The sequence below is a fragment of the Camellia sinensis genome, chromosome 3, assembly GCF_055761805.1.
Source record: "Camellia sinensis isolate YWXY chromosome 3, ASM5576180v1, whole genome shotgun sequence".
NCBI lineage: Eukaryota > Viridiplantae > Streptophyta > Magnoliopsida > Ericales > Theaceae > Camellia > Camellia sinensis.
Genome location: NC_138963.1, coordinates 149,088,792 through 149,115,447, shown reverse-complemented (window position 1 = coordinate 149,115,447; position 26,656 = coordinate 149,088,792).

Here is a 26,656-nt window from a genome sequence, read left to right as displayed (position 1 = left end):
ATAAGCATGTCCGCGCCCCCCATGCTGGGGACACGAACATTTGGTAAGAGAAATACTTACACTCGACTCTCTCCTCACTCTCTCTCTCTATCCTCAGGTGTGTGCTAACTTGATCGTCGGAGGGGTTTTCCGGCCGTACACCGCTGGGTAGCTCACTGTTGATTGTGCACGCAGGTGATCGGATAGAAACGGAGCTTGGAAGAAAAGAGTGCAGGCTTGCCTGAATATTTGCTCCCCGTACAGGCTCCAACCATCCTTAATTTGAAAAAAAAATTGAGAAATTCTCAATTTGATATTAATTTGATGTTTACATTAGAGTACCAAAACTGTACGTTTTTTATCAAATTAAAATTTGATGAATCAAAAGAGGAAGCATTGGAAATGCTCTAAGATGACAAATGGTCATACCATATTACATATATTTTAGGACTCAGATTTTCTCCTTCGAGGCAGTCTAGGTACAAGTGCCTATGGATCCGATGACTCGTGCATATTTTTAGAATTTAAAAAAGTATATCTTTAATTTATAGAGTTTAGTTGAATTAAAATTTTAATTTCATTTAATTTTGGATACTTGGTTCAAAAGTTTAAATTTGAATTTTCTTTGCCTAAATTTGAATTTTCTTGACCTAAATGTCCACACTCCAAAATATTTTATCCATAAGAACAAATTTATGCAAAATGACCAAATTACCCATTTATATATATTCTATTCACTTAAGCCAAACCAAACCCAAACCCAAATCCAATACCCTCGCCTCTCTCCTCTTCTATCTCTAGATTAGGGTTTCCTCCTCCACATCCTTCTCCTCTTCCTCCTATTCCGCCGCTACAACCACCGTTGGCGACGTCAACCCTCTCCCTCCGTTACACACACACTTTCTCTCTCTCTCTCTCTCTCTCCTCTCTCCCATTCTGGCACTAATGATCGCTACTTTGATATTGGCAATGAAGAAGTGGAGGAGGCCAAACAAAGGATCGGTTTGTCCTGGAGAGCCGCACAACCTCTATGGCGGCTTAAGCAGTGGCCATCGTCATTGATCTCTCCACTTAATCTCTTCCTCCCAATCTCTCTTTTCCAACACTTTTCATGAACTCAAATTAGTTCGGATTTGGAGATTCTGACTAGGTCTTGTTTTTTTATGTTGAAAGTATAGGCTTTTTTGTTGTCTGAAATGTTTTGCTGTTATGACTGTTCGTGTTTTAATGTGTTGTTGTTTTTGTTTTTTTCTTGAAGATTTACAAGAAGGTATAGTTTGATGATCTTTAGGGTTAGGCTTACCCATTTAATGTTGCTTTCTGATCATTATTTCTCTCTCTCTCTCTCTCTCTCTCTGTGTGTGTATATATATATATCCACAAAGATGTGTAGATATAAAGATGATATCAATTGTAGCAGTTTCATAAACACTCATTCAGTTTAAATTTTTAATGAAAATGTATACATCTTGTCTCATCAATCATCATATACTATTATCTGTAATCATCGATCATCATATCCAATTGGACACTTGTCTCTTTCAATGCGATCTATCTTTGAACCTCCAAAAATGTTAGCAAAGAGCTCAATGCTAAACACAAAAAGGTTTGCAAAAACTTTTGGTTTAAGCCTCCTAATTTTTCAATTTTACACAAATTTAATATTTTTAGGTATTGAACTAAGAATTTGTTATTGATTGATTGGTTGGTTTTTTCTGATCCTTCAAATTGTTGATTTGTTGATTCGGATCTTTGTTGATCCAAATATGTTTTTTTTTTTTTTTTTTTTTTTTTTTTTTTATGATGATCTTAGATCTAAAACATATTGTTGTTGTTGTTGTTGATGATCACAACAGATAAACAGAGTAAGTCTGGTTTGATTGCTTTGTAAAATTTGTACAGATAAAAATTATACATATAGAAAATAGTATAGATAAAATTTGGATAAAAAATTTGTATAGATAAAAATATTGAACATATAAAAAATTGGACAGATAAAATGTGGACAAATAAAAAATTTGGACAGATAGAAAATTTACACAAAAATTTGAGTAGATAAATAAAAAATATTGAATAGATAGACAAAAAATTTGAACAAATAGATATAAATTTGAACATATAGTCAATGAAAAGTCAAACAGATAAAAAAAAGTCAAGTGGTAAAATTAAAAACAAAATGTCCTCCGGAATTTCTCACCAAATTATTTTACAAAATATGGATCTCTCACCAATACTAAAAATAAAAATAAATAAATAAAAACCACTAGACCTAATACCTTGGATAATTGTTAGAGTGAATTTTTCACCAATTTTCTCTTTAATTTTTAGGCTAGGAATTAAATACAAAATTTTAAGCCAACATAGTTCGGGCCTTCTATTTATAAAATATGAATATTTATTTTTGTATTAATTAGTTACAAAATTAGCTATAAAAATTATAAAAGACAATAAAATATTGATAGGGTAATTTGTGTGGACAAATTGAACTAAGCTAGTTCATAGTCTTTAGAAGTTGGGGCGTGTTATGGACCGAGGTAAGAACAAAGATAGTCCGATTTTGAGCCAAACAAGTGCTAGGTCACATGAGTGCGCCTAGCTATTTTGGTGTTATTTAAGTCTAAATCGAACTACATGAAACACAGTCAAACAGATCGAGATGCGAGTTAATTGGTTAAAGGGAAAAGCAGAGTAATCGCAGCTCGGTAACACACCATTCTCATATTAAAAATAGCACGGCTTAGCCAGAAGTAGAACAAAGCAAGATAGCTCGGTTGAGCGTGGCGATAGTCGAGCAAAGAGTTGTAGCCATTTCACTTGCCTGGCAGTGAAAATGGTGTTCCAGGGATAAGCATTATCCTTTTAGGAATGTGATTTCTAGAAGGACTGCTATAGAGAATTCGAGTCCTACTAAGAGTGTGCCACGTGGAATCTATAAAAACTCACGACAGAACCTATTCTCAAGTATTGCAATTCTTACTCTCGAATTTACAAAACTTTTTGTCTTTTGTCAACTTGCTGACTTTGGCATCGAAGGGGTTTCCGACACACACTCACCAGCTAGCTCATGTGTGTGTTTTCAGGTGATTGAACGATAACGTTTGGAGAAGTGAAAGCTTATCAACAAGATTATATGAGAGATATTATTTTGTCCTCGTACAATTGGCACCGTCCGTGGGAAAATCACAAAGAACATACCTTTTGATTGAGTTTTCCTTTAACTCATTTCAATGGTGCACAACGAAGAGTTACCTAATCTGCCATTAATGGGCAAGCACCAGAGAGGAACAAAAGGCGTGACAATTTTCCTTTCACTCCGTCTATGGCAGATTTGCGACGGAACCCTTATAAGGGAGCATAGGAAAAGCGAGGCTTAAGTCCTCGTCGCTCTCAAAGCCCAAATGGACAAAAGAGGAGGATGGATACCCAAGTTTTGGAAGTTCGTGTAAGGGAGCAAGATAAATTAATTAAGAGAATAACGGCTGACATGAAAGCCATGAAATACCAAATGAAGGGCAAATGCGTGGTAAGGGTGGAAATCCGCGAAGGCAAAACACGTTCTCGGCGCTTAAGAGATCAGGATATGTAAGCCACACCTACGCATTTTGATAGCAGAAGCCTCTAGACAAGCGATACACATTCAAGGACCTCCAGGACTTGTTACTCCATGTCTGAGAGAACGAGCACTGAAAGGTTTTACATAGAGGGAAGTAGTTATCGACCCTCACATACTCACCAAACGACCTCTTGGCACACCAAGCTACCCAGGTCGGTGGATTTGCACTCAATTTTGAAGGAACGACATGAAGATGCCCAAGCCCATGACCCTAAATGGATCTCAGCTCTGCCGTGGTTGGCACCTAGGACGCACGGAAGCTTCGAGGTTTGAATGCCAGTACCGCACCTTGTCTGCGAACCAACCGATAAGGCATTGGCAAGGTTGTAGAGCTCGTCGTTCGTTCCTGCGATAGAGAATGCACCACTGCCTTTAAGCTTCAAGCAGCCTAAGTTCACGATCTACGAGGGGAAGTCAAATCCTTACATGCACTTAAGCCACTTTCGCCAAGTTATGGCCATATATTGGTGGAACGAAGCTCTAATGTGTATCTTATTTTCGTCAAGCCTTGGCGAATGGTTAGTTGAGAAGAAAGAGGAGAATAGAGGGCAATTTACTATGTAAGCAAGACCCTAGCTAGTGCAGAAACTAGGTACCTACCCTTGGAAAAGTTGACACTTGCTCTAGTGATGTCATCAAAGAAACTGAACCATTATTTCCAAGCTCATAAAATCGTGGTGCTTACGAAGCATCCACTGAAGTCTCTGTTATAACAAAGAGACTTGACAGGCAGAATAATGCGATGGGCTGTTGTAGCCTGACTTTCCGCGCTCCTTTCGGAAGACGAATAGCCCTACAGTTCGGACTCCACTTGTGGTTTTGAATCTGATTTCACAAGTGCAATGTGAAATAGTGAAAACACAAAAAGAGTCCAAATCTGACAATTCTTTTTGGAAAATCAATGTTTGAATCAAATGCCAAAAATGGACTACTTTGCCAGATTATAGAGTCGCCACTTAAATATTTTTGAATAATTTAGGAAACCCGAGACTCGTGCCAAAGGCCATTAATTCATCATCACCAAAGTGTCTCGGCTCGGGAACTTAGGTACAAAGGAGGAAGGTCATGAATTGAGCACCCTACTCGCCCGATCAAAGACTGGCCTCTACTAATCATGATGTGTTTGTTATTTACGTTATATGCTCTTGTTTTGATTTATTAGCTATTTTTACTATGTGATGCGCACACAAGGTATAGAGTAGTTTGCAAGATTTGGAACACTTAATTTCATATTTTGTTTCAAAATTGTTTTGTGAATTTGCCACTTGAAAAAGTAGGCTAAAATGGACATTAATCAAGCCATCCCAATTCAAACAATTAGCCTTCATCCATAGGTATTCAAACAATTATATCATTTAAGTAATTGGCCTCATGGTATTCATGCCTTGACATGGCAACACAAACATTCGATGCAACATGCTAAAGTAATAAAAGCTCACCTAGTACTTCGAGCCAAAACAGGTGAAAGGGTTAGGGAAAATATGCATGTTCCTAACTTATGCAATATGACTAAAGCAACGCACACATTATGTATTTTATAGGCTCGGCTATGAGCATGACATATGATTGCATTCAAGACATGCGAGAGATCACATATTCAAGTAATGAGTTTTGAACATCGATATTGGGTTAGTATGATGAGCCGAGCCTTGGATGTATGCAGGACAAATGGATGGTAAACATGAAGTATGCTAAAAAAAACGTGATGTTTCTAAACTAACCATCATAAGCAAGTAAGTAAAAGGGAGAAAGACGTGGGGTTGGAAGACATACAACTTATTACAACATTGCCCTCATGCAAGAGGGTGCGAATCAAGGTCCAAAAGACCGAATTAAACTAATTATTACAAAACCGAATGAATAAATAAGCGAGGCTAATTAACTGGCTAACTATGCTACTACAACAAGGATAACCACCATAAATAAACTTGCTATTTAAACTAATTAACTACAACAATTACAGAGGGACAATAATAATAATTCCAACATTAATAATTAATGAGACTAATTACAATAAACAATATTGAATAAATTAGTTAAAATGATGATCGTGATGTAAGTGAGGATGCGCAAGGGTTGCATGCATACACATGCACAATGTTCAAGAACAACTCTGTGTGTCCCAAGCTTGCGCTGTTTCACCTCAGCCACTGCCCTCTGTTTTCTGCAAAAATACACTATTAACCAAACATTGAGGACCGGCCGGCCCTTAATGAAGCCCGGTTAGGCCTAAAAAAGGCCGGTTGTGCCTCAATTTTGTACAAAACTCTATTTTTGTGCTCTGAAGTGAAAACAATGCAGACAAAGTTATTCAAGCTCTGTTTGTCCTTTCCTTTCTTCTCCGTCATGGAAAAGCCTTGAGAGAAGGTTAGAATTGTTTCCAAAACCATCAATGAGCAAGTTGATTGCTTGATGATTTCAGATGCAATTTTGGACAAAAATCAATGAATGCAATGAATATGACCACTCCTCCCTCTTTATCATGGAATGAACTCAAAAAAAGGAAGTATAGATGCTTCAAGGATTATCAAAATGCCATGAATTAGCGTATGACCACTCTTGACTCGATAAACTTGGCATAACGTCCAGCCAAGCCCAAGCAATATGACTCATTTTCTTTATATGTGTTGGTTGCTTTTAAACCAATTCTCTTAGTCATTTCCATTATTTAGTCCATTTTTCCGAAGTGATGATTAAGTCCTCTAAAAGGAGAGAAGCGTCAAACAGGAAGTAATTCTTAACATGAAAGAGAGATTATACCGTGGACAATGAATCTCTGTAGAGATTAAGCCATTAAGCGTGAATCTCTAGTTCATGTGTTGAATAACCGTCAACTGATTGAAACAACTCTCAAATGAAAGAAAGGAATGGCAAGTTGATTCTTAAAATGAGGTCATTAACATGAAAGTTAGACAAAGAAAGGCTAAGAATAACATAATACAAGCTATGTACAAAGACCAATGCTACAACAAAGGAACTAATCAAAGCTTGAATCAATTAAATAGATTAGGACAGCCTTAAAACAGTCTCTAATAAGCCAAAATAGTGGTTGAAAATGCAAGAAAAGAACTCAAAAAGCTAAACAAAAGATAAAGACAATAAACCTATGTAAGCAAAAACAAGGAGGGGTGGCCAACCCCTCCAATTTCAAGACTTCGAACTATGTTTTTTGGCCTTAGTTCAACTCTGAAAATCAGTTCAAAAATCAAAGGAAAAGAGTGTAAAGGAACCAAGGGTTGAGCTATGAAGATAAGACCAAGTAAGGGTGTTAACCTTACCACCTTTGGTAGCTTATCCAAAACCAAGTTCCAAAACTTAAACTGGATGCAAAACAGCCCAAGAATACAAGAAATAGATAGAAATGAAGTAAGCAAAAGCAAGAACAAGAGTTGCAAGCTTATACTTCTCAAAATGGAGTAAGCTTTGGTTGATGATCAAACTCACTCTTGACACACTCTCAAACTTGAATTAAGCTTCTCAAGGGTCAACCAAGGCTCTAAGATGATGATTCAAGGTTGTGTGTGGTGTATATAGATGATACAAGGAAGGTAGGTTAGCTCAAAGATAGCTTGCAATGAGCTCTCTCTATGTGTATAGGCTTTCTCTCAATTGTTCAACCCCCAAAACAGAGATATGTGGTCGTTTATATAGAATTTGAGCCAGAAATATCATAAATATCTTCAAAAATGGATAGCTAGTAGCCTCCCACCCAGAATAGTGTTTCTCGCTACCAAGGCCCCACTGGCCCCCAATAGACACGGCTGGCCCTCAATGAATTCCCATGTTTTCTGTTTCAGCCCTAACACAGGGTGGCATAAGGTGCACAAATGAATTTCTTGGATATGATTAGTGGGAATATGGAAGGTCTGGGGTTGTTTCGAAGCTTAAACAAGGCTCCTTCCTTGAGACCTAGAACCACACACAATACCACTTTTATCATCGAGTATACCGGACAAAGCGCTCGAGCCTTACGGTTGGTCAAAAATGGGGTGTCCACAACTATAGTTCTAGATCAGTATGACTTAGAATTCACGCCAATGACAGCAATAAAGGGTCAGGTTTTGGCCGACTTTGTGGTAGAATTCACACTAAGCGCCTGCTCAAGATCGACACCAGTGAACCTTGGTCTAGGTTGCCCATGATAGCTAGAGAAAAATCAGTTGGAACCATAGAATCCTATATCGGCCAGACAGAAGAAAGGTGAAGAGAAGTTAAAGCCCTGTGATATTTACAACGGCGATTCCTTCCGTCTCTTTGTTGATGGTAGTTCAAACTGACAAGGAGTGGGGAAATGAGTGGTTTTGGTTTCGCTAGATGGACGAATGATAGAACAGTCCATCCATTTGGGGTTCAAGGCCTCAAACAACGAAGCAGAATATGAGGCACCAATTGTTGCCCTGAAACTAGCAACAACAATTGAAGCCAAGAAAATGGTAGTCTTCTACGACTCCCAACTCATTGTAAATCAAGTAACCGACGAGTACACAGCTCGAGATGAGAGGATGGTAACCTACGTCAAAGTGGTCATCAAGTTAGTGCACAATTCCATAGTTGTTGGCTGCAGCATGTCAGCTGAGATAATAACAGTCATGCCAATGCCTTAGCAAACCTTGCTAGTGCTATAAAGTCAAACGAGCCAAGAGTAATTATGGTGGATTACATGTCAGGCCCAAGTATTGAACCTCTAATAACAGAGTATGAAGCAATGTGCTTGGAGTTGGGTCAAAGTTAGATGGACGCCATAGTCATGTTCTTTAGAGATGGCAAGCTGCCAGAAGACAGAAGAAAAGTTCACAAGATCAGACCAAATTCAGCTAAATTCTGCTTGCCAACAGAAGGCCATCTATATAGGAAATCTTTTACTAGACCTCTACTGTGATGTGTACACTCATCCCAAGTAGAAGACTTTTTGTATGAGATTCATGAGGGAGTATATGGAAGCCATGCAGAGGGTAGATCACTTTCTCACAGAGCTATATCACAGGGATTCTGGTGGCCTTACATGCAGAAAAATGTTGAAGCCTATGTAAAGAAGTGTGAGAAGTGTCAAAGATTTGCACATTTGATACACCAACCAGCTGGAGATTTGAAACAAGTATCCAATCATTGGCCATTTGCCCAATGGGGCATAGATCTTGTTATCCCAGGTAGGCAACCCAAGAGGGTGGTGAATTGGGTTATTAAACAATTTTACAATATTAAAATTTATAAACACAATATTCAGAATTTTAATAAATAAAAAACAGAATAATAAATATCAATATAAAAGTAAGAGAGATAGGGAGAGAAAATCAAATACTGAGATTTATAGTGGTTCGACACGCCAGGCCTACGTCCACTCCCAAGGAACCTCCTTAAGAATTTCTTTACTATCAAACTGAATTAATACACCACCAAGTCTTCACCAAACTTGTGAATTTTGCACATGACTTACTCTTATCTATTAAGTCTCACTCAACAATAAATGCCTTACCCTTACAAAAATCTCTCACAAAAATAATGAATGAAAATAAGTGGTACTTAAACCCTCTTTTCAAATAATTCTCTCACAAAGAGTAGATATGAAAGTGTAAGAACAAAGGCTACGCTTAGATCTGAAAGTGAAAGAGCAGAATACAATATACTCAAAATTTTGGAGCAACCAGAAATTTTTTTCTCCAAGTTCTTGATTTTTCTCCACACACATCACTTCTATTTATACCTAAAAATATACCCGTTGGAAGAGACAAACACTTCTCAAGACGTCAGCTGAATGTATTGTGGAAGGAAAATTTGCAGTCTTGCAAATCTGAACCCTTTTAGGCTTTAGTCAAGATTATACAAAAAAAGCAAAAAGAAAAGCTATTGGAAATGATGTCTTGTATGACTTTTCACATGCCAACATGCATATATGTAACATGATATACTCAAATGTGGTTTAATTGCTTCTGTGATATATTATATTATATACATTGTATAAAATATTATAATCAAATATTTGCATACATAGTAAAATATTTTTTATAATAGATCTGAATATATATACCTTTTTAAAATTTTTGTAGAGATTTTAAACTAAACATAACCTACCACTCTATGTGGGTATATCAATTTTGTCAAAAGAAGACAACCCATCAATATCACATTTGTCAAGATAATACAACTAATCAATCAATTTTTTTCAAAATAATACAATTAATCAATTTTAATGTTGTCAAAAAGTGAATAGTGATCAGCTAACCAATCAATTAATTTGTCAAAATATGAATAGTGATCAGCCTAATTTTTCAAAAAGTAAATAGTAAAGTTTTCAAAAATATTTTTATTTAAATAATATTTAACATATATATATATATATAATATTTTGTGTCAAATAATATAAAATATTTATATTATTTATAAATTTTCAGTTAAGAGTTTAGACATCATCAAAATTAAACAACATGATTAACAGATCTTATTAGGCAACTGCCCAAGGCAACTTGATAGAGAAAGTTCCTGCTTGTAGCAATTGATTACTTTACAAAGTGGGTAAAGGCTGAACCCCTTGCCAAAATATGAGATATAGATATAAAAACTTTATCTGGAAGAACATAATCACCAAGTTTAGGATCTCCAAAGCCATTGTGGCAGACAATAGCACACAGTTCGACAATAAGCTAATCAAAAAATTTTGTGCAAAATATAAGATCAAGAACTATTATTCAACTTCCAGCTTCCCCTAGTGCCATGGACAAGCCGAGGCGTCCAACAAGACCATCTTTGATGGAATCAAGAAAAGACTAGAAGTCGCTAAGGGTAGGTGGGTGGAGGAATTGCCCAATGTTCTATGAGCATATCTACTTGAAGGCATTGATGGCGAGGAATTGCCAAGACGTTGGAATACCAACAATTTGAAATTTTTCCATCATTGATTTTTTATTTTTTCTTTCCCTGTGTAATTTGAATAGATTTTTAGCCGAAGTATAAATAAAATACTAGCTCGATTTTGTTCTTTACAAAATGTTGTTAACACTTATGATTCTGAGATAAGACTGAGAAAGTCTTAAGGCAATGTTCCCGTGGTGAACACGACAATTAACTTGGACTTGCCCTGATAGTAGAGTTGAACTAAGTAAAAGACGATATTTCAATGTGAAACAATGCGAAACTAGCCATGTTTTGGTCAGTTTGTGTGAAACGTCGAGGTAAATAGTACTCTCAGTACAAAAAGGTCAAGCCTTAATTGTTTAGTTTAGGCAAGCCAAACGCGATGACCTCGGTCATGGATGTCTAAGTTAGGCTTAGACAAGAATCAGGCAATGCATCCTTAATGTGAACATAAGTGATACTTAGGTTCATATTAAGGGGCAGGAAGCATGAATAAGTTAAAGTAAACACAACACTTGTAAAAAAATCTAGAAAAATTTTACAAGTTAAAGTCATCTAAGATGACTAATGGAAGTTATATTCGACGTATACTCTAAGATGATTGATTTGAGATGTTCTAGTCCGAGATAATTGACTAGTGCTATAACCAAGGTATTCTATTCCAAGGTAAGAACCAAGTTGTCATACTTGGAAAGATGAGAAAAGGTCTAAGTATGGTAATGTACAAGACATAAAGACATTGAGCATACATGAAGAAACAGATAATCAACACTTAGACAAAAAGAGGGAAGAACTTGTTCGATTACATCCAAAGGCACGTCAGCTCGACAAAGATAGAAATTGCTCAAGAGAAGGAAAGAAAAGAAAAAGTACAATCGAAAAGAAAGAAAAAAAATCCTAAGTGTTAGGAGTATGGTTCTCTGATTGATCTTCCTTGGTTTTTTGGCAGTGTGTTGGCCGCAAGGGACAGAGAAGTAGTTTTCTTAGCCTCAAGCTCAGTGTCTATCTCTTTGAGGGTTTCATCTAGGCTCATTTCAGTAGAAAGGACCTTGGCTTCAGAGGTGAAAGTTTTCTTTGGCGAGGCGCTTTTGGAGACCTTATCTCCGTCATCTTCAGTTAAGTCTAAGACCTGATCATTCAAAGTGGGGACTTGGCCCAGCATCAACTTCGGCGTCATCACCTTCCTCGGCGTTAACCTCTTCCTTTTCAGCTTCATCCTCGGACTGGTTGGGCGAGAGAGGAAAGGGCATGTTAAGTTTGCTGATATCACGAAGAGGCAAGTCCTCAGGGACGGATAGCTCCTTGAGGGCCAACATCCAGCCGAAGTAATAGCCTTTGTTGTAGGCCAGATTAACTTATTTTTTGTATTGGTCCCGAACACTGACTTGCCCTTCGGTATATGCCTTCTCATCGACTTCTTTAAGCTCGGCCTCCTTAGTAGCAAGTGCCTCCTGCAGCTTAGCCTCGGCTGCGGCGACCTTAGCCTTAGCAGCCTTCGTAGGGTCCTCAACAGCCTTGGCAACATCCTCGGCTAGGGATGGGCGCTGGTCGGTTGCGGCCACGGAACCTCCAATCCGCCATCCGTCCGCCAGATTGGCGGATTGGAGAAAATTAATCCGCATCCGTCTGCCAATCCGGTGGATGTGAATTGAGCGGATTGGCGGTTTGGCGAATAGATGCAAATCGGTTTGGCGGTTTAAAATTTTATAAATTTTCAACATAATTCAACTTGTGCACTTCCTCAACAAAAAAAAAAAGAAAAAAAAAAGTATTATAGTCAATGACTTAAAAAAGTATTCCAATCACTGTCTGCCTCATCCAAAAAAAGAAAGTTTGAAACTTTAGAATATCACAATCACTGCATGCCTCATCCACATATTGCAATCACAGTATGATTCATCCACATAAAGTATTACAATTTGTGGTTCTTAAAATATAATAACAATTCAAACCACCAAAACCATGAACAGAGTAGTAGTAGAGATTGTAGGTCTCTGTATTGTTACATTTATATGTGTTTTTGAAAACAAAAACCAACCGACATATATCATATTTTCTATTTATTATTTTTATAGTTAAATTTAAAAACCAAAAAATATAGATAAATAATACGTTTATTTTTTTCAATTCAAAAAATATATTCAAGTTGAAAACTTTTTTTCAACAGAAGATTTAAACTCTTTTTCAATTGAAAACACAAACAAAATATTTAAACAAATTGAAAACATAAAATCTTATAAATTATTAGGGGTGCTCGCGGTTTGACGGTTTTGTTGCGGCCAAAGGAATCTTAAATCCGCCATCCGTCCGCCAAATTGGCGGATTGGAGAAAATCAATCTGCAACCATCCGCTCGTCATCACGCATCCGTCCAAAATGTGACGGATTGGTTCAGTTCGATCGGTTTTGGCAGATCGATATATCCGCTACTTACCCCTATCGGTAACTTTGGTTGTAGCCTCCGCCTTCTCTTGAGAAGATTTGGTAGTGTTAGCCTTGTCCATCAAATTATGAATGCGAGCCTCGACCTTATTTAGTAAAGAAAGGTGACTGGCAACTTCTTACGTCTTTTTGATCAAATCTTTCTTCACCAATTCGACCTTGATCCCATGCGCATGGGCATGCTGGATGGCCTGCAAGAGAAGAAGCAAATCAGAAAAAATTGGCTAAATATAAAAGGTGAATGGAAAGAGAAGAGTTGAGAAACTCACCAAGACTGAATGCTTTATCATTAAGGCTAAATTCTCGTACTGGTTGAACTCACTAACTTGAGCCATGTCCTCGTGCAGAAGAAGACCCATTGATGGGGTGACACCGACTCATTGTCTCTGATGACACTATCGTTAACTTTCAAAAGTTGGTTGCCCACCTTGATTTTGGGCAGCCAAGTATCCTTGAGGAGACGTCCCTCTCACTCTTAAAGCCAAAGGACCTCGGCTTCTTGGAGGGAGGTGCCTCAATAGACTTGGCCTTAGCTAGCCTCTTCTCAGAATTCGTAGGCCTCTTCTTGGCCTAAACCAATTTTGATATTGGCATTGTATCTTTGGCGTCTTTCTCAGAATAAAAAAGAATGGTGGTGACTTTAGCTTTGGCCTTGGTCTTTTTTACCCTCTTAGGCTTCTGAACAGACTGAAGGGATGGCGTAGACTGGACAGTGATGATCTCGGGTAAACCGGTAAGAAAGTCCTCAGCCACTGCTTGTTTGCATCCCATCTCTTCAGAAGTGGCGATAACGGTCACTCTAGTGTCGAGTTTAATCACAAGAAATGCGATAGGGGGATTCTCTGGATCATATGCTGGTGCATAGGAACCTTAGCGCTTTTGGCTGCGTGTTCTGCCGGCAGGAGCGTTTGAAGGTTGGTGACGGCATTGACATTGTAATGGGGGAATAAGCTAGGCTGGAGTAGAGGTGGAAGACTGCTCTACAGGATCAGATGTGGATGCCTGGTCTGGCTTAGGTAAAGGCTGCTGGTGGAGTTGAAGCAGATGGTGGTGTTTTGCTCCTTGGGACATCGGGGAGAGGAGAGCAGTAAGTGGGAACGTAGTTCAGGAGGATGGAGGCCTTGCAGACTTCGATAGGCAAGCCAAGAAGTTGGATAAGATCTCGACTTGGGATGTATGTTTGACAGAAATTTTTGGGTGGCTGAGGTAATTCTGTAAATAACCAAAAAAAAAAAAAATTAGAACATTGAAGAGAAACAAGTTCGTAAGTGTTAAAAATAAATGGAACTTTGGATGAGTAAGTTCTTACCCTCATCTTCGCTGAAAACTCCTCGGCATAGAGGGTAAAGATGAACATCATCATCAGGCGCGAACTCCCAATTGCCTGAGACAATTCGATAATCATCACTAGTGCCTTTGTTGGAGTTAGGAAGATCGACTATCAGTTTGTATTTGGTGGATCTAGATTTGAGATAGTAAGTATAGCCGCTGGTGGATTTGAGACCACACATGGTGTAGCAATATTGGATGTCAGACATGGTTATTTTAGCTTTGTGCCAGCGTGACAACTCGGTAATACCGTTTATGACCCTAAAAGTGTTTACGGCCAATTGCATGGGGTTAAGCTTGTAGAAGTGTATCACTTCTTGGAAAAAGGATGTAAAGGGGAAATTTGATCCCACCCTTGATAATGGACACTACAGGAAAAGACATGCAGGTCTCTCCAAGTATAATGGAGTCCTTCTTCCCAACCAAACGTCGGCTTGAATGTTGAACTCCGAACGAAAGTATTCTAGCTTACTAGGAGAATCTACCCTCAATTTGAACATGCCCATGATCTCAGCTAGGATAAAATTGATAAGAGATACTATGAGAAAGGGGACTGTGTGGGTTAAAAGACCTCAGCAAGATTCTAAGAAACACCTGGGTGAGGATTTTGGGGATCAAGGAAGTGTTTGAAGGCAGAACTTGTTTCAATTTTTCCCAAGTGTGATTTTTAGCAAGTCCTAAGCCTAATTCTATGAAAAAGTAAAGGGGAAAGGCAAGAATCAGAGGCAAAAATCTGGAAAACAGGCAAAGAAAACAAAGAAAACGGGGTTCAATAAGAAGAAACACAGATGTGGCAAGCGCAGTACTGTGTATCCAAGAACACACTCGAAGCATGAAATAATGATTCAAAACAAAACATTGACATATTCAAAGTGCGAAGAAAGAGGTTGAGCCAATGTGCTAGTGTGCAAAAAATCAAAAATAGGGTACAAAAAATGTGAACCATTTGCAGAAAACATAAAAGAGAGGTCAAGAATAGAGAGACTTAAGCATGGATGCAGATTTAATGGCAACACAAATGTGAATACAAATGCAAAATGTGACGTACAAATAATCCAGGGAGAAATATATTCAAGAACAATAAGAAGCCAAAGCCAAATAGAGGACTCACAGAATGAAGTCGAGGAGGCAGACCTTGCGGTTGAGTTCGTCGAAGACAAGTGGATGAAATGGAACGGTGGAATGCTCACCGGAGATGGACAGACGAATGATTGTAGAAAAGCTTCAGGGAATGGCTATAGAGTTTGAGAGCAAATGTTTTAGAGAGGGAAAGTCTGAAGAAAGAGAGGTTGAAGTTGTAGAAGTGAAAAAATGGAGAGAGAGAGAGAGAGAGAGAGAGTTTTGATAGAATAAGAAAAGGCGACAAAAATTGATGTAACCACCTAGGGCGAAGTGCCTGTGTTGACATCAGACGGCGTGGAAAAATTGATGTGACATAGTGATACGTGACAGGTACAGACCAATAAGGTTGTGACACATAGAAAAAATAGTTGGGATAATGGAGCGTAATAGCTCATGAGTAGTAAAGATTCTTAGAATTCTTGAACTAGTGGGGTAATGACCTTGGCTAGAGAAGCGATCTCAGTTGAGATGATGAAAGAACTTAGTTCTCGATTCTTGATGAAGTAGGCATTTGAGTCCTGGTTACTTGAAGCCGATGAGTCATGATATCGGTTAGAGAAATACCCTCATTTTGTCATTTAGCCAACGTGATTGAAGATCAGATGATATAGCTTCCATCACCTCAGGTTGCCAAGGTAATAGAACCTAGGGACAGTTGTGAGGATGTATTTTGAGAATGACGCCACGTGGTTAAGGTGCTGCTAAGGTGTCGGCCGAGGTGCCACATGGGCAAGGCATGTTGCCGAGATGTTTGCGGTAAGGCCAAGATGTGATGTGACAATATCAGAATCCCAAATATTTAGATAGAGGACAAGAGCCTTAGATAAGAGGAGGCTCTTAGTCTGGATAAGGATAAGGCTCTTGAGGAGTTTATCCATATCTAACTAAGAATCCGAGTTAAGCATTGTGCTTGAGTCCTAGGAAGTGAGACTTCTGAGGGATGAGGGCACTGTTGGCTATAAAAGTGAGGCAACCCCTTGGTCTAAGGTAGGCTATTATTTGAAATGCTTTAACTTGTGAGTTGTGTTACTTGTTTGACATCTTTGAGAGATAAGATTGACTGACTTGATCGTCGGAGTGCCTGTAGATGCCCTATTTTTGACCGACCTTAAGACTCAGACGTCATCGATTGAACGCTCGGTGATTGTGCATGTTGTGCTCGTTTCGAGGTTTCGGAGTTCTTGGCTGAGAGCCTCACCTCCGGCCCTCGTGACTCTTTGTACTTTGACTCAGTCTGCGGACTAAGTCTTGTTTTCTCTTCCTGGAGGGAGGGAGAGGTCTTGTAGACCATCTCTCAGTGGTCGTAGACTACTTTTCGTGGTCATAGGCTACTATTCCCGTTTGGAGACTAGTTTTCGGTTTTCAGAACCGTCGGCCGTGCGCCTCGGTTCAGGACCGCTTAACATTCTCCGTTTGGTGCGTTTTTTGGAACACACCTTGTTTCCTCTGTCTAGAGGGACATTGTGGCCCAGGAGATCAATTTTGTGGTCGTATGCCAGTTTCGGTGCTCAACAGCCAGTTTTCGAGGCACCCGGCCGTGCGCTTTGCCTCCCGAACTCTCGTTTTGCATCCGTGTTGGTTCATTTTTGGCATGAACCTTGTTTTCCTTGTTTGGGAGGTGGTACAAGGGTGGGAGACCACCTTTTCTCCTTGGAGACCACTTTTCCCTGCCAGCCGATTTTTTTGTCGAGAAACTAGTTTTCTTGATCTTTGGGCCACATTTACTGGTCTCCCACCACACCTTGGACTTGCTTTCAGTGTGGAGACCACCAATACCCTTGGCCGACCACTTTTTATCTGGGAGACCACTTGCCTTGGTCGGCCGACCAGGGAAAGTGGTCGGCCGACCACCTTTTCTGGTCGGCTGGTTTCCTCCTATTTTGTCGGATTGTGTGGATGCCAGCTGTGCCAGCTGGAAGGCACAGACTGTATACTCCATACACGTGTATGGAGGATTTGCATCCAAACTTTTAGCTTCTTGAGGAAGCTTTAGCTTGAAACCTCTATAAGAGAGGCCCTCCCTCTCCTTTGCACAGGTTGAGAATTTGGTTGAAGGCAAAATACATATCTCTCTCTATATCTCTATATTTTGGCTCAAAGTGTGTATTGTTCTTGACCTATTGCACCACACCTCATAGCCATACACCTCCACCATTGATCTGAGGTTCTTGGAGAGTATTTTCAGAGGTTGAAGAGTTGGTTTTTGGTCCCAAAACTTGCTGGTTTTGTTGAGCTTCAAGGGTAACTCATTTTCCCTCTTTTTAAGCTCTATCTTGATCATTCTCTTAGCCATACTTGCATGCATATTTAGGCTTTGTTGTCAACTGAAAAAAGCTTCATATTTAAGTGTTTTTCATGTTTGTTTATGGCTCTTTTGGTGTTGAGGGTCATCTACCCGCTTGCTTGCTCTATTTAGCCTTGTTTTGTGCCATGCCATGAAACCTTTGTGTTGATCTTTGCTTGGCCTTTTAGCCACTGAAATCTAGCAGATTTTTAGTGGTTGGCATGTGGTTTTGAGGGCCTAAATCAAAGAGGGGAGACCCCTCTCTTTTGGCCTTGTTTGTTTGCATTTTTGGCCTTTCAAAGGAGCACATACTTTCATACTTCCAAGGCTTGGTTCAGGCCCTTTTTGGTGACTTTTAGGACCTGCCTAGACTCTGTCTATGGCTGGTTTGGTCACCTTGGGTTTGCCTCTTGCATGTGTAGAATAATCCTTTTCATGGCTTATCAAAGTAGCACCTCATTCTTGCATGTATTGGTCATGTCTTAGTAGGTTTTTGGCCATCATTTGGCATTCCATGATTCCGTTTTTGGCTGGTTTGGTAGCCTCTCATATGCTTCATATGCTTGTAGTGTAAATCATGTTTACTAGCTTAAATTGCATGATGTTTTGGCCCTCTATTCTAGCATATTTTGGCCATGATCCAAACTGATTTTGTTCATATTTTGGGCTACCTTAGCTCTATTTTGAGGTCTCTTGGTCGAATGATGCTTGCCATGCATGCTTGTAGTGTAATAGCCTTGCTTAGTTTTGAGTTTTGAGGTCCCTTGCATGCTTAACTTGTGGTATTTGCATGTTTTGGCATTATGAGGAATGTTATTTTAGAGCTTATTTCTTGGCCATATTCTCATGTTTGTCACTCTTTCAATGTGCTTGAGAGTTGCATCATTATACCCCATTTGTGAGCCATTGCATGAGTTTCATTTTTGTGCCTTTCAAGCCATCATCTTAGTTCACTTTTGCCCCTATTCTGGCCTGCATAGGGTTTGTTTGGAGTTGGTTTGGCCATTTGAGCATTGCCTTGCATGCCTATAGTGTAATACACTTCACTAGTTTCGGTACTTGAGCCATTCAACATGCATTGTGTGAGTTGTTTACATCATTTGGAGTCATTTTGTATGCCATTTCAGAGTTGGAACATGTGTCCTTGCACTCCATACTTCATCCTTTTCAATGCGTTTGGAAAGTTATGTTTTATGCCTTAGGCTTGGGGCCATTGCATTGGGCATGTTTGCATGAGTTTTGGACATCATCTTTGGCCACTGATTTAGGTGTGGCTGAGGCCCATCTATTTTGGTTTAAGTCCATTTGCATCGAGTATGCCATTGTAGTTCATAGCATTGAGTATGCCACGTTGTCACATGATTGATCATTGCATTGTGCATGCCTAGTTCATCTCATTGTGTATATTAGTTCCATGTGCATTGTGTATGCTAGTGTCACGAGCATTGTGCATGCCATGTAGCTTATAGCATTGTGTATGCTAGTTGCATGTTTGCATGTTATCCCTTGCATGTTTGTATCACTTAGTTGCATTGCATTAGGATTGCATGCTAGAGTTGCATTTGTGTATGCCATGTTTGTTGCATTGTGTTTGGGATAGGAGTTAGTCCGAACATGGTAAACGAGGGACGTCTCGTACTCAAAGTGATGAAACGTGCCTCGATTCCCGGTCGCCGACATTCTTGACTACCCATGATGGAGTTGTTGGCTTTAGGTGCTTGTATGTGCATTCATTTCACATTGAGTCGTGTAATTCGGCTCCTCGACCATCATGCTTCGAAATGCGTGATTGGTGGCCCAAGGGTCGAGGACTACACTCCCTTGAGCTGATGCAATGATGGGGAGAGTGGTCGTGCACACATGTGTTGCAAATACTTTGTCGTGCCTCTCTCTTTCCCTTTGTTGCAGAAAACTAGAAACCAGGAGAGGAAACTGGTCGGCTGACCAGATTTACTGGCAGGCTGACCACTTTTTTTGGTTTCCACCACAAAAGGTGGTCGGTAGTTGGTCTCCCATGCCTATAAGCTGGTCGACAGCCTTCCCACAGATTCCCATGGTGGAGTTTCATCTCTCTAGAGCTTTATGCAAGTTTCTGAGATCAATTGCAAACAAAGGCGAGTTGGGGCGTCGTGAGGGATTTCTGAACAAGGCAATTCAAGCATGCATGCGTCCTTTGTCATTCAAAGCAGAGCTAAGGCAGCCCACATTCATTTAGTTTGTATGCTCATTTAGATTGCTTACTTAGTTAATGTTGTGTAATAATTAGCTATAGCTTATTATTCATTTCGTTGTGTAATAACTAGTTTAATTAGATTAGCTTAGGTTAGCTAGTTGGTTTTGTATTATTTATTCGAACCCTCCGTCGAGAGGGCAAATTTTGTAATAAGTGTGCGTGTGTGTGATGCATGTCTTCCAACCCCCATTTCTTTATCCCTTTTATTTACCAACTTACGCTGGTTAGTTTTAGGACATGTTTCAATTAGTATCCTTATGCTCGCATGTTTGCATCCATTCATCTGTCTTGCATGTACCGGGCTCGGTGCATCATACCAACTGCATCGTATTTCAAATTCCTGCTTGAATACATGTATCAAGTTGCATTTCACATGATATTTTAGAATAGCCAAGGCTATCTTAGTTGAATTTTGTATGTGTTGCATTAGGCATTCTTGACATAGCTAGGATCATGCATTGATTTCTAACATAGCTTTTGTTTTGACTCGGAGTACTCGGTAAGTGTTTATGCTTTAGCATCCTTGCATGTGTGTGAGTGATTGCCATGATAGCATGCTTGCCATGAGGCTAACTGCTTATGTGATATACCTGCCTGAATGCCTGTGGGTGAAGGTTGGATTATTTAAATTAGAACAATTCATCGATTGTGAGTTTTAACCCCACTTGAGAGTGGCAAATCACCATGTTTTCTAAGCCCACTTGAGGGTGGCAAAATTCGCATTTTAGCCTACTTGCGAGTAGCAAACCGCTTTCAAAAACAAACATGAGATGTTTTGTTCCAACTTAGATGATCCAGTCTATACTTGTATGTTGTACGTATCACGTAGCAATTCTAGGCTAATAAACCGAAATAAGAGCACATATGTTTTCAAAAACAAGATATCATGTTTAGTAGTGGCCGATCTTTGATCGTGCGAGCGGGGGTGCTCATTGCATGATCTTCCCTAATCGTACCCAAGTTCCCGAGCCGAGGCAACTTTGGTGATGACGGACACGTGGCCTTAGGCACGAGTCAGGGTTTCCTAAATTCCCCCAAAATAAAATATTTAGGTGGCGACTCTGTATCTGGCAAAGCAGTCCATGTCTGGCACTTCTTTCTAAAAATCAGTTTTGCAAAACGATTTGCCCGATTTGGACACTTTGGTGATTTATCAATCTCGTATTGCACTTTGCGAGATCAGATTAAGAACCGTGACATTGAGTCTGAACTGTAGTAAGCCTAATGGACAAAACGGGATTTTCCCGGGACGTTCGGGGACATCTACAATGCCCCCAGGTGGACAAGCCACCGTGGTATTCTTGTCTTCTTGTTGATAGGTGATTGGCTTAATCTATTCTGTCACATGCTCTCTAGCTAAGTTCTCTGTTTAGTTGTGAGGTTGGAAATCAACACCCACACTTACTGATTTGGGGGTGAAATCTGATTCCAATCAGAAACAGGCGCTCCAGCAACAACAACAAGTGCGATGTAGTGATGAAGATGCTTGGGCTAAGTCTCGAATGCAAAAAAGTGAAGGGTTTGTGCTTGAGAATATGAATAGTGGAAATTGTTCTAGTATATAGGCAATATATATATGAAATATGAAAAGGCGCTGTCGTTTCAAATTTTGGGTAGTGCACAATGGCTGTAGCAGCAGTACAACGCGCAATAGGGGCAAGCCACATGTCCTAGAGATGACGACGTATCAGATGTTTCATGCTACAAGGCTGACAAGAATTTTTAGAACCAAATGAATTGTGACACCGAATAATTTTGCTACCTCGATTGATTTAAGCATTTTAGCTCGGCTAGATATAAGTAATCCCAATCATGCGTGGCAGACGAAATTACGAGGCAATTGAGAGAGTATTTTGTGTGGACAAATTGGGTCGAGCTAGTTTATAGTCTCTGGAAGTTAGGTCGTGTTGCGAGCCGAGGTAAGAATGAAGATAGTCTGATTTTGAGTCGAACAAGTGCTAGGTCACATGTGTGCGCCTAGCTGTTTTGGTGTTATCCAAGCCTAAATCGATGTCACGACCCAAACCCACCCCTACGGGTTTAGCATCATAACCGGCCAGTAATCCGTAATTACCAAAGGCCTGCTTAACAATAATAACAATAACAGTAATAACAATAATACCATAATAGGGGCCAGCAAAAGCCTGTACATATGTTTGGACATGGACTTATGCGAATGTCTGTATATCCAAGTTTGTTTGTTCATTGAAGTTCGCACAGCTCGTTGAACATTATATGTAAGGGTGGTTGCGGATCAGATTTATGCGGTTTGTGGTTCGGTTTTGACCCACCCGCATCTATGCGGTTTAGGAAAAAGTCAACCCGTAACCGCTGGCAGTACGGTTTGCGGTTTGTGCGGAAAGGGTTCGTGAATGTGCGGGCAGTTATGGGCGGTTTGCGGTTTGGACTTTTTTCTTTAAAAAATTATTTCTTAAAAAATACTAACAGCAAAATCACACCAACAAAACCAATAATTCATCAAAAACATTAAATAAGACACATTTGGAATAAAGCACAAAATTCAATATTTTAATAAAACAAACAAAAATATGACAAGTAGAGAGTTGCAGTATTTTTTTAAGTTGCCAAGCTTTTTTCTACCAAATAAAAAACCGAAAGCTACAGTCATTCTACATAATAAAAAGTTTAAGCATACATTACTCTAAATTGTGGAGGGAATAAGGAATTTGAACTCCTTAGTCAAAAAAACTGAAGCCCATATCCTACAGCAAGTTGGAATAAAAGAGAAATCAATACCATAATGTTTGAAAGTTGTTCATATGCAAAGAGCATGCATGAATGCACAACGGCCCTGATTTAAAAATATATATATATATATTCTAAGTGCGGGCGGGTTGTGGCGGGTGCGGTTCAAACCTGCAACCCGTCCGCAACTCTAAAACTTCCTATATTCCAAACCCTATTGTATTTGCGAAACCACCCATACGTGTGCGGGTGTAGGGCGGGTCGGATAACCCTATGCCTAGCCCTAATTATATTGTCACGACCTAAACCCGCTCCTAAGGTTTAACATCGTAACCTGCCAGTAATTCGTGATTACCAAAGGCCTGCTTAACAGTAATAACAATAATACCATAATAGGGAATGACGGAAGCCTGTACATAATTAAATATAATGTCCAACGAGATGTAAGGACTTCAATGAACAAACAAACTTGGATATATAGACATTCACATAAGTTCATGTCCAAACATATGTACATACATACTATAACTTGAGGAATTAAATCCCAATAACAAAACGGTTAAAGTAAAAGTCTAGAACAAAACTGTATAACATGTGATCATAATCACAAGTGGCAAAGTGGAAACACTCAAAAAGCCTTGACACATGATGGCTCGGAACCATGCAGTGAGGCACAGTAGTTTGCTTGAAAAAACAGGGGGTTCAGGTCGATGTTGCTAAACCCGATCCGGTGCCTAATCACCTATATACATATAGATATAAACGGTGAGCCAAAGCCCAGCGAATGAAAAATGTGTAAAAGGGTTTATGAATGATGTCTTTATAACAATTCCAAACAGTTGAATTCGGTAAAGAATCAGTTCAATAAACAGTATTCATACATTTCAGTGTCATATGAAATTATTGCAGTCATACGTGGTACATTCCGTAGTAGAACAGTATAGCAGGTCTTAAAGACCGAACAGTCAGTTGATGGCCATCAATACAGTAACAGTAGTTCCAAAGATTGGAATTGACAGAGATCTCTGTAACAGTAGCAATAACAATAACAGTAATTGTTGCTATGGCTACCACGAGTACAGTTTACAAAATAGGACCATCATTAATTCAAGAAACAGTGTCATTTCAAAATATAATACATTTAATCGATCAGAAAATAATTGCAATTAAACATAGCTTTACAACATTGTTACTCACAGTGAGCTCCTTGAAACACGTGCTAAAATGCACTAAAGATGCGGCATCTGACCTAAACAAACAAATTCAAGCACCACGATTCAATACATAATTTATTCATTTAGTTTGTTCTATTTGTTCTATACTTATTTAGTTTCTATTTATTGCTTATCTGTTTGGTTAAACTTTTGTTCTTTAATTCATTTGTGTTCATAAGATGCGAATGCACATGAAAAACAGTTTTAAACCATGCAAACGGAGGCCCGAGAGGTAGAAAAGAGAAGCCGAAATGTAACTGGGACTACCCTTACAACCGCACGTGCGGGGGCACTTGCCGCACGTACAGAACCTCTACCGCACGTGCGCTCCACACGTGCAATTATTTTAGAATGTGAGCTGGAACAGGAGAGGGTTGGTTGCTTGAGCGGTGGCCTAGGCTGTTTGAGCGGTCTGGGTTAAAATGTGCCGAAAATTGCTCTTATTTTTGGACTTCATTTTCTTCAAAATCTACCTTCAAAACCATATATATCAAAGCCCAAAATTCATGAACACATGTTGAATTTACAATTGCTAACTTCAAACAAGATTTATAAGTTTATAACAAAGCTCAATTTCCATGCCATGATCAAGTTATTTGAGTTGACATAAAAATTCTTTAAACTTGCATTTTTTTGTGCTCCAAATCCTCAAATCTCATGGAATGTCCCTTCAATCTTGAAAACTCATGCAAGAATGGTGTGTATGATTAAAAATAAAATCATGCATGTCCATAGTTTGAGCTAATTCTTCCAATTTAGTTGCTCAAAGACTCCGAGACATTATAAAAGCATTTTAAACTTCTAATTCCAAAATCAATGAGGATAGTTCTTTGAAACTTGTAGAACTCATGAAAATCATGCAAGAAAATATGTCTATAAACAAAATATCATGAATTCATGCCATGGATGTTGGTCTTGTGCTAAATTCCTACAATTCCTTCTTTATTTGTCCATATGAGTTCCTCTCATCAATTTACGCTACTAAACTCATAATTATGCACGATATCCTTTATATTTCAACTCAATGTCCAAAGGATGATAACCATGACATCTCAATTTCATGAAATTAAAGGCAAATTCTCACCTTAAGTTGTTAAATTTATGAACAATTCAAGTTGCCTTTTCACTTCCTCTTCTTCTATCTTCTTTCTCCTTCTTGAGCTCTATTTCTCAAGGTCTTTCCCTTTCACTCTATGTGTATATACCTAGGTTCAACAAGTCCAGTACACTTCTCTCTTACTCCTATTCAATTTGATGAGTAATACACTAAGTCTTTAATTATACATACATTATACATACATTAGGCTTAAGTTAAATGGGCTAATAAATCATATTAACTACTTTAAATCAAATTTACTCAAATTAAATTAATCTTCATCATTTATGACTTAAGTCAAACTAAAGTTAATTATTCTAATGTGAATTAGGTTATAATTTCTATCCAATTACTTAATTCTAACTTGTTAAAATGAACGAATCAGACATGTTTAATTTTTACTCTAACCTATTTGTCCACAGTAACGCAATTCAAATAATCACATGACAAATCAATAACACTTCATAACACATACTCACATAATTAACAATAAGCATATAATCAATATAATTAATTTGCTTAATTAATGAGGTGGTCGTCACATTCTCTTCCCCTTAGGACGTTTAGTCCTCCAAACTCAATTACTTTTCTCCGGGATGAACACAGGATCAAGTGGGAAAAGGTCCGGATATCTTTTCTTCATATCATCTTCCCTTTCCCAAGTTGCACACATACCACCATGATTTTGCCAATCCACTTTCACTAACAAAATTTCTTTGTTTCTTAACTTCTTGATTCACCGCTTTACAATCTGAATGGGTCGTTCTTCGTAAGTATAATCATCACTCAAAAGCACATGGGTAGGCTCAATAACATGAAAAGGATCCCAGAGATAATCCCATAACATTGAAACATGAAAGACATTATGCATATGCTCCATTTCGGGAGGGAGAGCTAAGTGATATGCCATTGGATTAATGTTTTCAATTATCTCATACGACCCAACATACCTTGGTGCTAACTTGCCTTTGGTTCCGAAGCGAGTCTATCCTTTCATCGATGTTACTTTAATAAAGACATGGTTTCTCACTTCATATTCCCTATCTCGCCTTCGGACGTCTGCGTAGCTTTTCTATCAGCTTTGTGTGGTTTTCAATCTTTGTTGAATTAACTTCACATTTTCCGTTGTTTCATGTACAATTTCGGGTCCAAGTAAAGGCCTATCTCTAACCTCAGCCCCACAAATAGGAGACCGACATTTTCTACCATATAAAGCTTCGAAAGGTGCCATGCCAATACTTGAATGGAAACTGTTATTGTAGGCAAATTCAGCTAGAGGCAAATGAGTTTACCAATTTCCTTGAAAATCAAGTACACATATACGCAACATATCTTCCAGAGTTTGGATTGTTCTTTCTTATTGGCCATCGGTCTGCAGATGATATGCACTACTCAGTCTCAATTTAGTACCCAATGCCTTTTGCAAACTTTGCCAAAATCTCGATGTGAATTTCGAGTCCCTATCAGAAACAATTGACACAGGCACTCCATGCAATCTAACAATCTCATTAATGTAAATTGTAGCCAACTTATCCGCATTATAGAATGTTTTGACAGATAAAAAATGAGCAGACTTAGTCAAACAATCAACAATTACCCAAGTTGAATCCATACCTCTATTGGAGCGAGGTAGTCCCACAATAAAGTCCATAGTATTATGCTTCAATTTCCACTTCGGTATTGGTAGTGGTTGGAGCAATCCTGTAGGTCGTTGGTGCTCGGCTTTGACTTGTTGGCATTGTAAACACTTGGACACAAATTCGACAATTTCTTTCTTCATTCCCAGCCAC